The 13,043-nt window shown below is 44.3% G+C and overlaps 1 protein-coding gene across 1 annotated transcript in view; it reads left to right on the top strand.

Annotated features, from left to right (window-relative positions):
* The window catches only part of CUNH4orf51 (chromosome unknown C4orf51 homolog), a 48,281-nt gene extending 35,524 nt beyond the window's left edge, over positions 1–12,757 (top strand). Inside the window, 1 exon segment of the mRNA XM_032855912.1 lies at positions 12,675–12,757. The gene's annotated coding sequence lies outside the window, so the exon portion shown is untranslated.
* Positions 12,758–13,043: the final 286 nt, after the last annotated feature.

Raw genomic sequence — 13,043 nt, 5'->3', positions numbered from 1 at the left:
ATCGGGGCCTTATTTTCCCTTTTCTTCTTTCTTCTTTTTCTTTTCCCTTTCCATGGGATGCCCATTGAAAAGCTACAGTGACCATTCCATAATTGTTAGGAAAAGCTCGGGCTCCGCTTTTTTGTAAAGTCTACTTACCTGGAAAAAGTAAGTCTTTTAAGGGCCATGACTTCATAAATATTTATAGTGTGGACAGGCGTCACTCTGGTTCTGTAGGAGAATGGGCTCATTCAGTTTTATTTATGATGTGACACTCGGGTGAGTGACATCCGTCATCTGGGTCGGTCCTCCGCTCTATTCCACTGAAGCATGTTTATGGAGTGATTATGCGCACAAATATTTGCTATATTTAGTCTCTCTCCTCCCCTCACCCCCTCTTAGCCCTTTCAACTCCCCAACCCAGCCAAAGGCCAAGCTTGTCGTCCAGGGAAGATTTGAACCCTAATGAGAAGGCACAGGACTTGAACAAATGCGGTGGAAGCTGGGAGGCAGTTAGAACGGGACTGACCGCCATAACTACAGCATTCTTATGCTAAGGTGCTTCTGCGGGGCCTCCCTGCAGCAGGTGAGGGCTCTCAGCTGGGCGAGGAGCGTTTGACAGGTGATGGGCCCAAGCCTGAGTGACGGATGCAGATGGAACCTTAGGAAACTTTCCTTCCCAGGGAGCATTCCCTGGACAGGCTCTCATAGCCCTCAAATCTGTCACTGTGCACCCTGGGGCTCTGGGGCCAGGGGACAGTGGGAGCTCTGTGACCTCTGCTGGGTCAAGGTTTCTGGTGTAATCCGAGGCTGTCCCCATTCAGCCACACCTGGCCCCTGGCTGGGGGGTGGCAGCTGTCCTTCCTCAGCTGGGGAGGAGGGAGTGGTGGGAGGGCCACCTTTGGCTTCTCGCTTTACAGCCGCACATGGCTCAACCTAGGCATTCCAGGCTGGCCCCCGGCCCACTCCCGGGCTCAGTGCTTGCCTGTGATCAGCTTGGCCACCTATTGTTTATCCTGGGAAGGGCCAGGTCTTGGCACAGAGGCCTGAAGTGTTGCCAGCATTTTATTTTTAGAGACAGGAAAATGTTTGCTTTTTGGCAGCTGCTTTTTTTTTTTTCCTTCATATACCGGGATGGCGTAAAAAAGTTCAAATGAGAGATTCCAAGCCTCAAACTCATGGCGTATGACATAGGCAACAGTCCCATGAAGCTCTCATTAGAAGCCTTTGTGGAGCTAAGACATTTCATTAGCAGGTCTCTTGCGCAGAGTGAGTCCGCAGACCGCATGGACCGGACATCTAACGAGTCCCTTTGCTGTGCAGTCAGCTAGTCTGAGATTTTGCAGTTCTTACCTCCATTCATTTCCTTCTCTACAATTCATAATGTAGTCCAACTCGGTAGACAGAGTGAAAAAAACAATCAGCCTGCTGAATCCAAGGTTTGTCACTCCTCTGCAGACCCAGGGTCATTGTCATCATGATGACTGGTACATTTCTACACTCAGAGGGCATTTCCAAGTTTTATTGGAAGTATTATTTGCCCCAACGCAGTGTCTCTCTCTCCCTTTTTTTTTTTTTTAAAGATTTTATTTGTTTATTTGACAGACAGAGATCACAAGTAGGCAGAGAGGCAGGCAGAGAGAGAGAAAGCAGGCTCCCTGCTGAGCAGAGAGCCCGATGTGGGGCTCGATCCCAGGACCCTGGGATCATGACCTGAGCCAAAGGCAGAGGCTTTAACCCACTGAGCCACCCAGGTGCCCCCAACGCAGTGTCTCTTAAATCATATTTTTGTAGGTCCCATGATTCTAGCTACTGACAATTTATCTGAAAGCATCTTGTAAACTGTAATGACATATGATGCAAAGGTGAAATGAAATGGAGACAAAAAACCAGAAACAGACTGACAGATACAGAGAACAATCTGGTGGTTTGTTGCCAGAGGAGAGGGTAGGGAGATGGGTGAAATAGGTGAAGAGAATTAAGAGGTGCAAACTTCCAGATAAAAAATAAATAAGTCACGGAGACAAAAAATACAGCCTAGGGAATATAGTCAGTAATACTGTAATAACTTTCTGTGGTTGCAGATGGGGAGAACACTTATCCTGGTGAGCCCTGAGTAATGTATAGAAATGCCAAATGACTATGTTGTACAGTTGAAACTGATATAACATTGTATATAAATTACACTTCCGTAATAGTTTTTTAAAAAAGTATTGTGTTTTCTAACTTCCTTTCTCCCCAATCTTTTAAAAAATCACTCTTTCTTCATTGAGATATAGTTGACACACAATGTTACGTTAGCATCAGGTGTACAACACAGTGATGTGACAAGTCTGTACGTTATGCTGTGTTCATCACAGGTGTAGTTACCCTCTGTCTCCGTACCAACTGTCTCCATTACAATACCACTGACTGTATTCCCTGTGCTATATCTTTCATCCCCATGATGTATTCATTCCATAACTGCAAACCTGTACCTCCCATTCCACTCATTTTGCTCATCTCTCCCCCACCCCACTGTGGCAACCACCACAAAAATAACCTTTTAATTACAAAAATTAAACACAAGTACATTTGGAGCACCTGGCTGGCTCAGCTGGTAGAGCATGTGACTCTTGATATTGGGGTCATGAGTTTGGCCCCATGGTGGGCATAAAGCTTAACTTACAAAAAAAAAAAAAAAAAGAATACATTCTTCTTTGTCACCTGATTACCTTTTATATTCATATTTCGTTTTGCTGGAGTATATCCTTTGGTAGGTTATTCTTTTGCTTTCTTTTCTCTGCTAAAAAGTATCTGTGGATAATAAATTTTGAGGGCTTGTGTGTCTGAGAATGTAGTTTAACCTCTCTCTTGAGTGTGAGTTTGGCTTGTTATACAGCTCTGAGTTTGAATTTATTTTTCCTGAATGTTTCTAAGCTGCCGTTCCATTATTTTCTTGAACCTTCTGTGGTTGATCTGAATTTCACTCCTTCATAGGTAATCTATCTTATCCTATTTTTGCCTTTCATGACTTTTTCATTTTGATGTTCTGGAGGTTTTTTTTTTTTCACATCTTTTTAACCTTGATGTTCTGGAGTTTTATTATGATATCTCTATGTGTCAGTTTATTTTTAAAGTTTATCCACCTTGGGACTGATAGGCTCTTTCTGTCAGAGAGTTCCAGTCTTTCGTTAGTTCTAGAATGTGGGGCAGTAAGGAAAAAACAGAAAAGTTCCAAGGATCTATATACTAAAGTGCTAAGGAGGGGAGAAAGGAACAGGGTGGCCTGAGTATTAGAGGGAGGATTTTAAGAGGTTCTAGAGAGAGGGAGAAGCATAGGAGTTGGAGGGATTCATTGCCACCAAGGTAAAGAAAATGTCCTCAGAAGATTTTTAAGATTTTGCATGTACAGTAAGAGTATATCCCCCTCTTTGGTGTTTTATGGGGAGGCTAAGACTTGAATTGCTGTTTCTGTTTTTTCTGATTGTTTTTTCTGTGATTTGATGCTAAACTGAGCCAGAAGATTGCCTTGGGTTAATTATAGAAATAATTATTATTACTAATTATTAAGCAAGTATCTTTCTTTCTCTCAATCTCTCTCCTTTAACTTCCTTTAACTTCTAGCCACTCCAGACCAGATTCTTGTTCTATATGTTGAGGAAATGGAATTAGATGCCCTGAAGTCCTGCCGTTTCTCTGACTCTCATTCCCTCTGTCTTCCTCATCGTTCATTTACCTACTTAACATTTTTTAATGGCTAATAGCTTATAAGAAGCACAGACAAATAGTCTGTTCACTCATTTTTGTAATCTAATTAGTCACTGCATGAGCTGTCATGAATAGATCATAGATGTGGACAGAGAAGACAGCACATGACCAAGCTAATAGCAGGTTAGGACTCCTGGATAACATCTGGAAAGCTCTGCCAGCCACCCAAGAAGCTACTACTCTAGACCGAGGAATTCGAATGTTCCATTGATTCTCTTGGTCCATCCTTTGGAGTTGATGAGTGGCACAGAGGAGAGAGTAGGGAAAGGCTCAACTTGGGACAGCACCTCTGAGCAAACAAAGGCAGAAGATGCCAACAAAATTAAAGTTATTCTTCTTGAAACCTAGTCATTGAGTCAGTTTGCATTTTACCACGTGCACGTCTTACCTCTTAGACAGTACTAAAAATAGTTATTAAACTTTTCAAAGTATGAAGACTATAGGAGTCATCACTGAGGACGGCTATTTCTTCCATTTCTAAATATACACATTAACGTGTTTGATATGAAGAGCCAGTAAACATATGTAGCCTGTATGATCTGGATGACTCACTGTCTGAGCCAAACAGTAATGAGACCTCGAGTAGCTGCAGCCCCGCCACCCCTGACAGATCCTGAGCTCCAAGGGGATAGATGTGGCTATTCTCGTTAGAATTTGAGACATGCCTAAGTAGGACTGCAATCTATCATACTAATACCATTTTATGGGTGGTGTGGCCCTTTTCAGATGACTCCATACATAGCGATTGAGCATCGGCAGGTGGGTGCCTGATGGTCTCGGGCAGGATGCAAGCTGGTGATGGGAAGGAACTCTCAAGTGCTGAGACTGTCAAGGTCAAGTTCTGCCAGCCCTCTCTATTCTAGATGGAGGAATTTGTTCCATTGATTCTCTAGGTGCACCCACTGGAGTTGATGTGGGACACAGAGGAGAGAGATATGAAAAAGGGTAGCGGAGACCTGATATCCAACCAACAATAGCATCTCTGAAGGCAGAAGAGGCACACATCAACTTCAGGAATCCTATGAAAATAGAGGGCAGCCAGGTGAAAGGGATTCACTTGGATCCTGAAGGGAACTGGGTGTTTCTTCAAGTTGCCATCAGCATTTCTTCTTTTCTGGAATGCAAGGTTTTCTCTACTTTGTGCATCCACAGTGCTCTGTCCATCTCCAGAGAGGATGTGCTTTCCAAATTATAGGTATTACTGCCCTTTGGCAAAAAAGTGTGACAGTGTGAGGTTTTGGGGTTTTTTATTTTGAAGATTTTATTTATTTTTGAGAAAGAGAGAGAGAGAGAGAAGGCACGGGGGAAAGGGGCAGAGGAAGAGGGAGAAGCAGATTTCCTGCTGAGCAGAGAGCCCGATGCGGGACTCCAGCCCAGAATCCTGGGATCATGACCCGAGCCAAAAGCGGAGGCTTAACCGACTGAGCCACCCAGTCCCCGCCCAGTGTGTGGTGTTTAAGACTGCATTTCACAAAGAAAGAACCATGTATTTATAATCTCAAGATGCTGTATGGTATTTTCAGTTTGGGGTTAATCTATAATTGATGGTATCTCCTAACTCCTCAGATTTCCTACGTTCTCCTTCATCTTCGGTCCAGTCTTTATGTCCAACAATTGTGTTCTATACCTTTGTATGTCAATACTCTTCTGGAATTTGGTTCCTGAGGAAAGCATCCATTTCCAAAGGGAGAGATTCTGACATAATACCCACCCCTTGTTTTGAAAATGTAGGTTTTCATATAACAACACTTGTAAATGCAGGCCCACCTCTCAAGAAACATGTGACACGCATCTAGCAGATGTCATTACTGCAGAGCCTTCCCCTCAAAACCCTGAAGTTTTCACTTCCTCTGGACTTGCTGCTTTAATGGAAGAGCCCGCCATGGTGACACATACCCTCTGCTTCTCGAAGTGTGGTCTGCGTGGCTCTGCCAGATGGTCTCCTTCAGGATAAATGCTTTCAATATGATAATGTTTATATTTGTGTTTCTGGCATGAATTAATAAATTTCTCATGATATTTAATAAGAAACAGATTATTTCACTTCTATCTCATAAACTCTAGTACCTTTCTTTCTATTAGGTCTGATGAGGGTGATTTTTCTCCTGTTAGGGGGCTGACAACAAGCAGGGACAGAATAATGGAGCTGTGGCTCTTTTTCCCCAGCTGAAGAAGTGGTGTGCAGCCTAAAAGGATTTGAGATCTGTTGCTCTCCACAAAGGTCAGATTTGCAAAACCTTAGAAAGGGACAGTTAGTCAGGGCTCCAACATAAACAACCTTTCTTAAGCTTCAAGATTTACCCCCTGGGTCTAATATTCTGGAATTTGGTGACTAAGTCTGTGTTCTCTGGCCACATCCATCATGTTTTTTTTTTTAGAGGCCTATCATATTCCCTTCTAAGCCTTCATCTTTCCACACTGAAATCCTTATTTTCTAATTCTGGCCAAAGTAGAGAGGGGCTGGGGGACTGGCTTTCCATCTCTTGACCATCTTTTTTGCATTTCTCTAGACTCTCATATTTAGGAGAAGTGCTACTAAGTTTTATCTATGCAGCCCATTTCCTGCGTACATCTTGGGCTAACGGAAACTGGTGCAGGCAGATCCAGCAATAGCAGGCATGGTATGGAGACAGACTTCATGCACTTCAAAGGATGAGTTATATCAAAAGTGATATGGAAAATTGGTGTGGAGTGTGGCTAGGGATTGTAATATCAGCAGCTTACACTTCTCCTCTTTGAAAGCGTGTGAAGTAGGGGAAGGGGAAAGGGGAGATGTCCTTGACAGAGAAGGGAAGATGAGGCGTCTTTTGGCAAGGGCCAGGCATACATAATTTTTTTTTTTCTCTCACTACCTGACTTAATGCAAGAGCAGTCTTTTCTGCATGTTACCAGATCCTCACCACCAATTCGTTCATTTACCCATAGAAGTTCAGTTTCCATCCCCAACCTATCATGGAAACCACATCCTCAAAGATCACCAAGGACCATTAAATTGGCAAAGGCTAAAATCCAACTTCATCCCTCTGTTCAATGTCATATAAATGTCTCTCTAACCTTGGCTTCTCTGACAATGTTGCCTTTGTCTATGCCTTCTCTGCTGGTTTCTTCTTAGTCTTCTGAGTGACTTCCTCCCGCTTCACGGTGAAGTTAGTATCTCCCAATATCCTGTTTTTGGTGCCTTTGCTGCTGTTCTGTTGGTGCCGTTGCTCCCCTGATGTTATCGGCCCGTCTGCTGGCTCCACCTCTCATCTTTGCGTCCACAAGTCTGATCATGAACCTTCTGGAATAAGTTGTTTACAGTCTTTCCTATGCAAAATTGTCCCATTCAGACAGGAAACTGTTGCAAGACACCTGGCAAGGATGCCAAGGACCTGCTCCAGGACGTTAAGCGTGGAAAGACAGGATTGATTCGTGAAATCCTTGGCAGATAAACACAACTCTGATGGATTGGCTGGCCAAAGAAAGGGAGGAAGAGAAAGGAGTGGGAGAGAAAAAAGGGGCCAAAGTTGAGTCCCAGGGTTATAGTTTGGGTCATTTGGAGGATGGTGTGCCCTTATTGAGCTAAGGAATATGTGGTTAAGGGGCAGGAACAGGTCTGAGGGAGAAGATGATAACTTCCCTTTAGGACGTTCTGAACAGAGCACATCTCTCTGCCTTTTTTTTTTTTTTTTGGCCATTCAAGTCTTCCTTTTGTAGCGCTGCTAGAATTAGCTTCCTAAAACAAAGGTCAAATCATGCCATTCTCCTCCTCAAATTTTTTTTCTTAGTGCTTATTAACCACAGAGTAGTTTAGATGTTCAGTCTCCTTAACTAGGGTTTGAAGCCCTGTGCAAGCTGGCTTTGTTTGGTTTCATTATAATCTTCTAGCACAACAGAACCCACCATGCAATTTCTCACCTTCTTGCCTTTTCTCAAGCTGTTATTTCAATCTGGAATGCCCTCCCCACTTCTTCTGCCTAGAAAATTCCATTCGTCGTTTAGATTGTGGTTTGCACAGGATTACATCTCTCATAAAGGCTCGTCTCACCGTGGCTGGCATTAGTAACTCTTTTTTCAGTTTTTCCACAGCAATGTATGTGTATTTTTCCTGGTATTAGAATGCATTTGCTCAAACGTGCATTTCTTCTGTTGGTTGATCAACTCCTCAAAGCTGGGAAACGTATCTTCTGTGTCTCTTTCATACCAGCTGCTTGCACATGACTTCCTACATATTTGTTGCTCATTAAATGATGAACGTGAAGCAGAGAAATTGGTCAAGGTTAGAATGCAGGGGAGTTTGGTGGGTCGGTGGGGAGAAGTGATCAGTAGGACAGACTTGAACTTGCTTTAGAATATGGCCAACTGGGATAGACACTCTGTGTGTGAGGAATAGGTGCGGGGAATACTAATGAGGGAGCAGTGGATTCTGGGTAATGTGAGGGGCTCATATTTAAAGACAGGATCTCGTGACACAAAGTCATGCATGCATACAATTTAGCCTTACTCACAGGCAGACAGGCCAAATTGTAAAGTCCTTCATCAGCAGGAAATTATTATTCTGCCCATTTAGGAAGATACATGGTCTTTTTGTGTAACCAAGACTCCCACATAGTTAGCTCTTGTGGCTGCTAGGTCTATTGTCTGATGCCATAAAGAGATGGGACCTTGACTGATAGTATGGTGATGACCCATTGCTATGCCCATTTATTTAATTGTAAAAAAGATGGGCAGGGGGATATTCTGATTAATGGGATTTCTTTGACCCTTAATTATTCTTTTCATATGTTACTCTTACATCAACCTGTATTTATTTTCAGCAACACAAAGGAAACATGAAAAAAAATTATCTTTTAATAATGTGAATCCCAGAATAATAAAATTCATGGCCTTCCTTCTGGATGCTCTTACACAAATACTTATCTGTTATGTTTATAACTATTATTATGTATATACTGTATGCATTCTTTATATATTTTTTCTACGTATCTATGTAACTATCCATTGGTCCATGCTTAGCCCAATCTTCACTAGCAAAAGGACTGCTGGTTGTGGGTTAGAGATAGAAAGAAACAGAGATGACACATACCCTATTTCTACTTTCAATCAGCTGTTTTCCATGAGGACAGATACTTCCCTGTTGAGTGCCAGATGCCTGGAAGATATATGTACAAAAGACACGTGTATGAATACAACACCAGGCAAATCTAATGTAACCATTTGATTCCTCTTTGAGGTCTGGCTGCTGACCCCTTTGTTGCGTCCCCATTCACGGTAAGTTGGTACCATTGAGAGAGACCAGGATGCCTGTTGCTTGGGCTTGAGGCTGGCCTCAGAAGGCTGAGGGATGCCTCCTCTATGGCCTCATTTGGGCTTTCCTGTGGTTTCCCCAGGTCAAGGAGTCTCTCTGAGGCGGGGGGCAGCCACTGTGTCTATCAAGTGACTTCCCCCTCATGGAGTCTTAGAAGAGCTCAATTCCATCACAGATATCAAAAAGCAAGCCCCCAAGGACAGACTCTATCATATAGAGCCTTCACCTGCTTCCTCTGTACCACCTCCTCCATTCTGTACCATCATGACTGAACACTGTCCTTGGCTCGGCCCAACTCCAACCAGCGGGAAGGAGAAGAGCTTTGACCTAACTCAGTCGGTTGGATATATAGCCAACTTTAGTTTAGAGGCCAAAGTGATGGCAACATTCTTGCCCAATGTGATAATTTCATTGGATACCTATTGTTCCCCATCTCACAAACTCCCCTTCTTAAGCCAGCTCAGAAACCAGCTATGGTCAGGTATAATTGAAGCACCTGACCTTAGCTTCACCGGGTACCCCTGAAGTATAAGGGCCTATTTAGCCAGAGCAGCTCCATCCTGACCCTGTCCCCCGCTCCCGCCCCCCTTCAGGGAACTTACTTAAAAACAAGTCCCGGAAACCAGTCCCAGGTAACAAAGCCCAAATACAAGGGTGGGTCAGGTCAAGTGGAGATAACAGCCCGAATGCAGGGATGAGTCGGGTCAGGTGGAGACATCCAATCAGTAAAGCGTGCATACTGTCTCCCTAGCTACCAAGGAGTGTGGGTCCTGCCTTTTAGGCGCCAATTCTAACCAAGGTGATAGGCTAGTTCCAATATCTACTAGGGTAAATTGTAATTCAATTGGTCACTTATGTGTGACCTAGCATGACTGTGCAGATTTCTCTGTGTGTTACAATCTCATTCGCCACCTGTGTGTGGCCAGGCCCAACCACATGGCCTTTGCTCTATAAAAGTTAGTCTGTAAGGCAGGGAGGGGTCGCCCTCTCTGTAAGAGGCACGGCCCTGGCCAGTCGGTTTGATTCTCGATGCTTGGCACGAAATAAAGCTTTGCTTGACCTTCACTTTGTATCAGTCTCGCTCCTTTGACCATGGACCCAACAGAAGTTCTGAACCATTGGCTTCTTTGTCACCTTTGTGACAAAGGTGACATGGGAACCTACTCAGCCATTCTAAGTCATGGGAACCTACTCAGCCATTCTAAATCATGGCCAAACCTGGAAGTGCAAGGCAGTTAACACTCTGGGGCTACTCTAACCCCTTCTTTCTTCTGTCTCTTGGGCTGTCAATTCTGAGATACATTTACACAGCTTCTCATGAGAGTTTCTGGAGGGATTGCATCCCACTGGTGCACAGCAATGACCAGCTGGCCAAGACACCTGGCATTGGCTTTCCCTTCGTACTTGCTTCACCCTTTCTAGTGCCCCATTTACTTCCTGGAATTGCTCCCCAAAATGATCTCAAAGTTCTCCTTTTTAGGGGGACCTAGAAAATAGATTGGTTGGGGGAGACTACCAATGTTGATCAAACCCATTGCATGGAAAATATTGTAACAGACATTCTGTTTGAAGTGGGACATAAGAGGACAGGGGCTTGTTGGTCCCTTGGTCTATGGACCACTAATTAGGAATTTCACTTAAAATTAAAATAGAAGCACTGAAGCCAAGTGATGGCATCCCCTATCTAGAAATCTTTAAGATCAGAAACACACTGATCATTCTGGGATGGTTGGGGTGGAGCCCTACATTCAGGCCAGAGGATGGCTAGATAAATTTCCCTGGTCCTAGATCAGTGTTTGCTCTTGCCTTTAAATGTCTGTTGATGGGGACAGGTCAGATTTTTCCCTCTGTCTTTATAAACACATGGAGCCTTTCTACCCAATGGAAGTCCCTGGGAGCTTTCATAATGTGTTTAGAGTTTGGGGCTTAGAGTTTCTTGGTTTTTGTTGTTTGTTTTTGTTTTTAGAGAGAGAGAGAGAGAGAGAGAGGCATAGGGAGAGGAGGAGTGAGAGAATCTCAAGCAGGCTTCATGCCTAGAATGGAGCCCAGTGTGGGCTCCATCACACAACCCTGAGATCATGACCTGAGCTAAGATCAAGAGTTGGATACTTCACCCACTGAGCCACCCAGGCACGCAACGGGCTGAGAGTCTTTTTAAACAAGTGGGAGAGTAAGCATTCTTAGTATATTCTTCCATTGCATTAAAACTAAAATATCTTTCTACTTGCCACAAATGACTGTTTGCTGTTTTACAGAAAACATTTGAAATATGGTGCCAGAGAGCTCAGCCGTCAGTCTTGCTGGTTGCGGGGAGGAGGCGGGAAGCTGCCAGTGGGCAGGAGGAGGAGGCGACGTTAGAGGAATGCAGGCCAACCCTTTCCCTCCCCATCTGGTTACCTCTAACTCATCTAACCAGATCAAGTACCCACAGTTTGGTAAAATATTTTGAAGCCACCCTCCAGATGACTGCAGGCGATCCAAGCATGATGGCTTAGTGTTTAATCAGAAAAGAAACATTTTAGACCTCCCAAACTCTGAAGTGGGCAGAAAAAATATATTTAGAACAAAAAAAATCCCCCCCCCCCCCCCCCCCCCCCCGCATTGAGTCTGTTGTGGTTTGAAAACGTTGAGATGTCGTTTTGGCTATAACTGCCTTGCAAGGATTCTGCTTTGTGACCGCCTTTGTTTCTAGGGGCTGATTTTTGCTTTCTCAGAATAACAGAATCATCGTTCGTTATATGTTATCTGTTGGCAGGCGGAAGGGGTCATTTAGTTGAACCTATGGCTTTTGAAGCAGGACTCAAACTCAGGTGATCTGATTCCAGGGCAATGGAGCTCAGGGCTGGGAGAGACTATCTGTAATACAGATCATCTTGAACTAACTAGGGTAGAAAACCACTGTTAGGGAACGGCACAGGGGAAAGGAAGTCTGAAGTGTGAGTTGAGGTGGACTCTGCCCTGGGTCGATAATTCTATTGAAAACTAAGAACTAATTAACAAGTACTTATCCTAACTCTTTTTTTTTTTTTTTTAAGATTTTATTTATTTCTTTGGCAGAGACAGATCACAAGTAGGCAGAGAGGCAGGCAGAGAGAGGAGGAAGCAGGCTCCCGGCCGAACAGAGAGCCAGATGCGGGGGCTTGATCCCAGGACCCTGAGATCATGACCTGAGCGGAAGGCAGAGGCTTTAACCCACTGAGCCACCCAGGTGCCCCTATCCTAACTCTTATCAAAACAGAATTTCAAAGGAATACAGCAGTTGACTTTCTTTTTCCCCTTTGCAGCAGCGACCACGGTGAGCACCATTTGCATTTCCTGTTTTATAGACCCAGCTATCAAGAATTACGAATAGAAGCCCTGCTACCTCATAAACTGATAACTTGAGGCCCTTCTGACCCCAGACAGGGGAAGAATGGGCCCCTCAGGCCCCACAGTCACCACACTTTACCCCAGGGTCTGCTTTATGGATACCTGCTTTGTTAGTTAATAGTAGTTATTTGCACAATAAACCTCGTTTTGTGTAGGACTTTTCTGTGTTGAGACAGTGGTATAAGTAAGAATGTTGGCTGGGATCTCTGGAATATTTGTGGTTGATGGCCCTTTAGAACGGAGTCCAAATCCCCAAGGGCATTCTTTTATCCTGTGATTTCGCTTACAGGTTCTAAGGCACCCCTGGGAAGGATTCCAGTCTTCTGCAAGCACGATGTGGTCACCCAGCTGCTATCCCCTTTCTTCTCTCCCACCCCCGTTGTATAACTAAGCTCCTTTTGGGTCTCCTCCCTCCCTGAAGACTGACAGCCCTGGGGAGCCTTGAGTTCTGTTTCAGCAGCTAATGAGATATGCCTTCTTCAAATCACTTACAAGCCCCACATCACCTTCGGCAGGCAGGGGTTCTAATATGGGGCTTCTGTGGGTGAGGAGGTGCCTATGCTCACCAAACCCTGATATTTCTCCCCGTACCCCCTGTCTGTGACCAGGACTGGGCCTCTGTTAAATGCTCAGGGAGCTTTTAGTAGCCAAGAAAATG

Source organism: Lontra canadensis, unplaced genomic scaffold, assembly GCF_010015895.1.
Source record: "Lontra canadensis isolate GAN:19392208 unplaced genomic scaffold, GSC_riverotter_1.0 scaffold10, whole genome shotgun sequence".
Lineage (NCBI taxonomy): Eukaryota > Metazoa > Chordata > Mammalia > Carnivora > Mustelidae > Lontra > Lontra canadensis.
The sequence above is the reverse complement of the archived record's forward strand: the minus strand, read 5'-3'. Positions and strand labels throughout refer to the sequence as shown.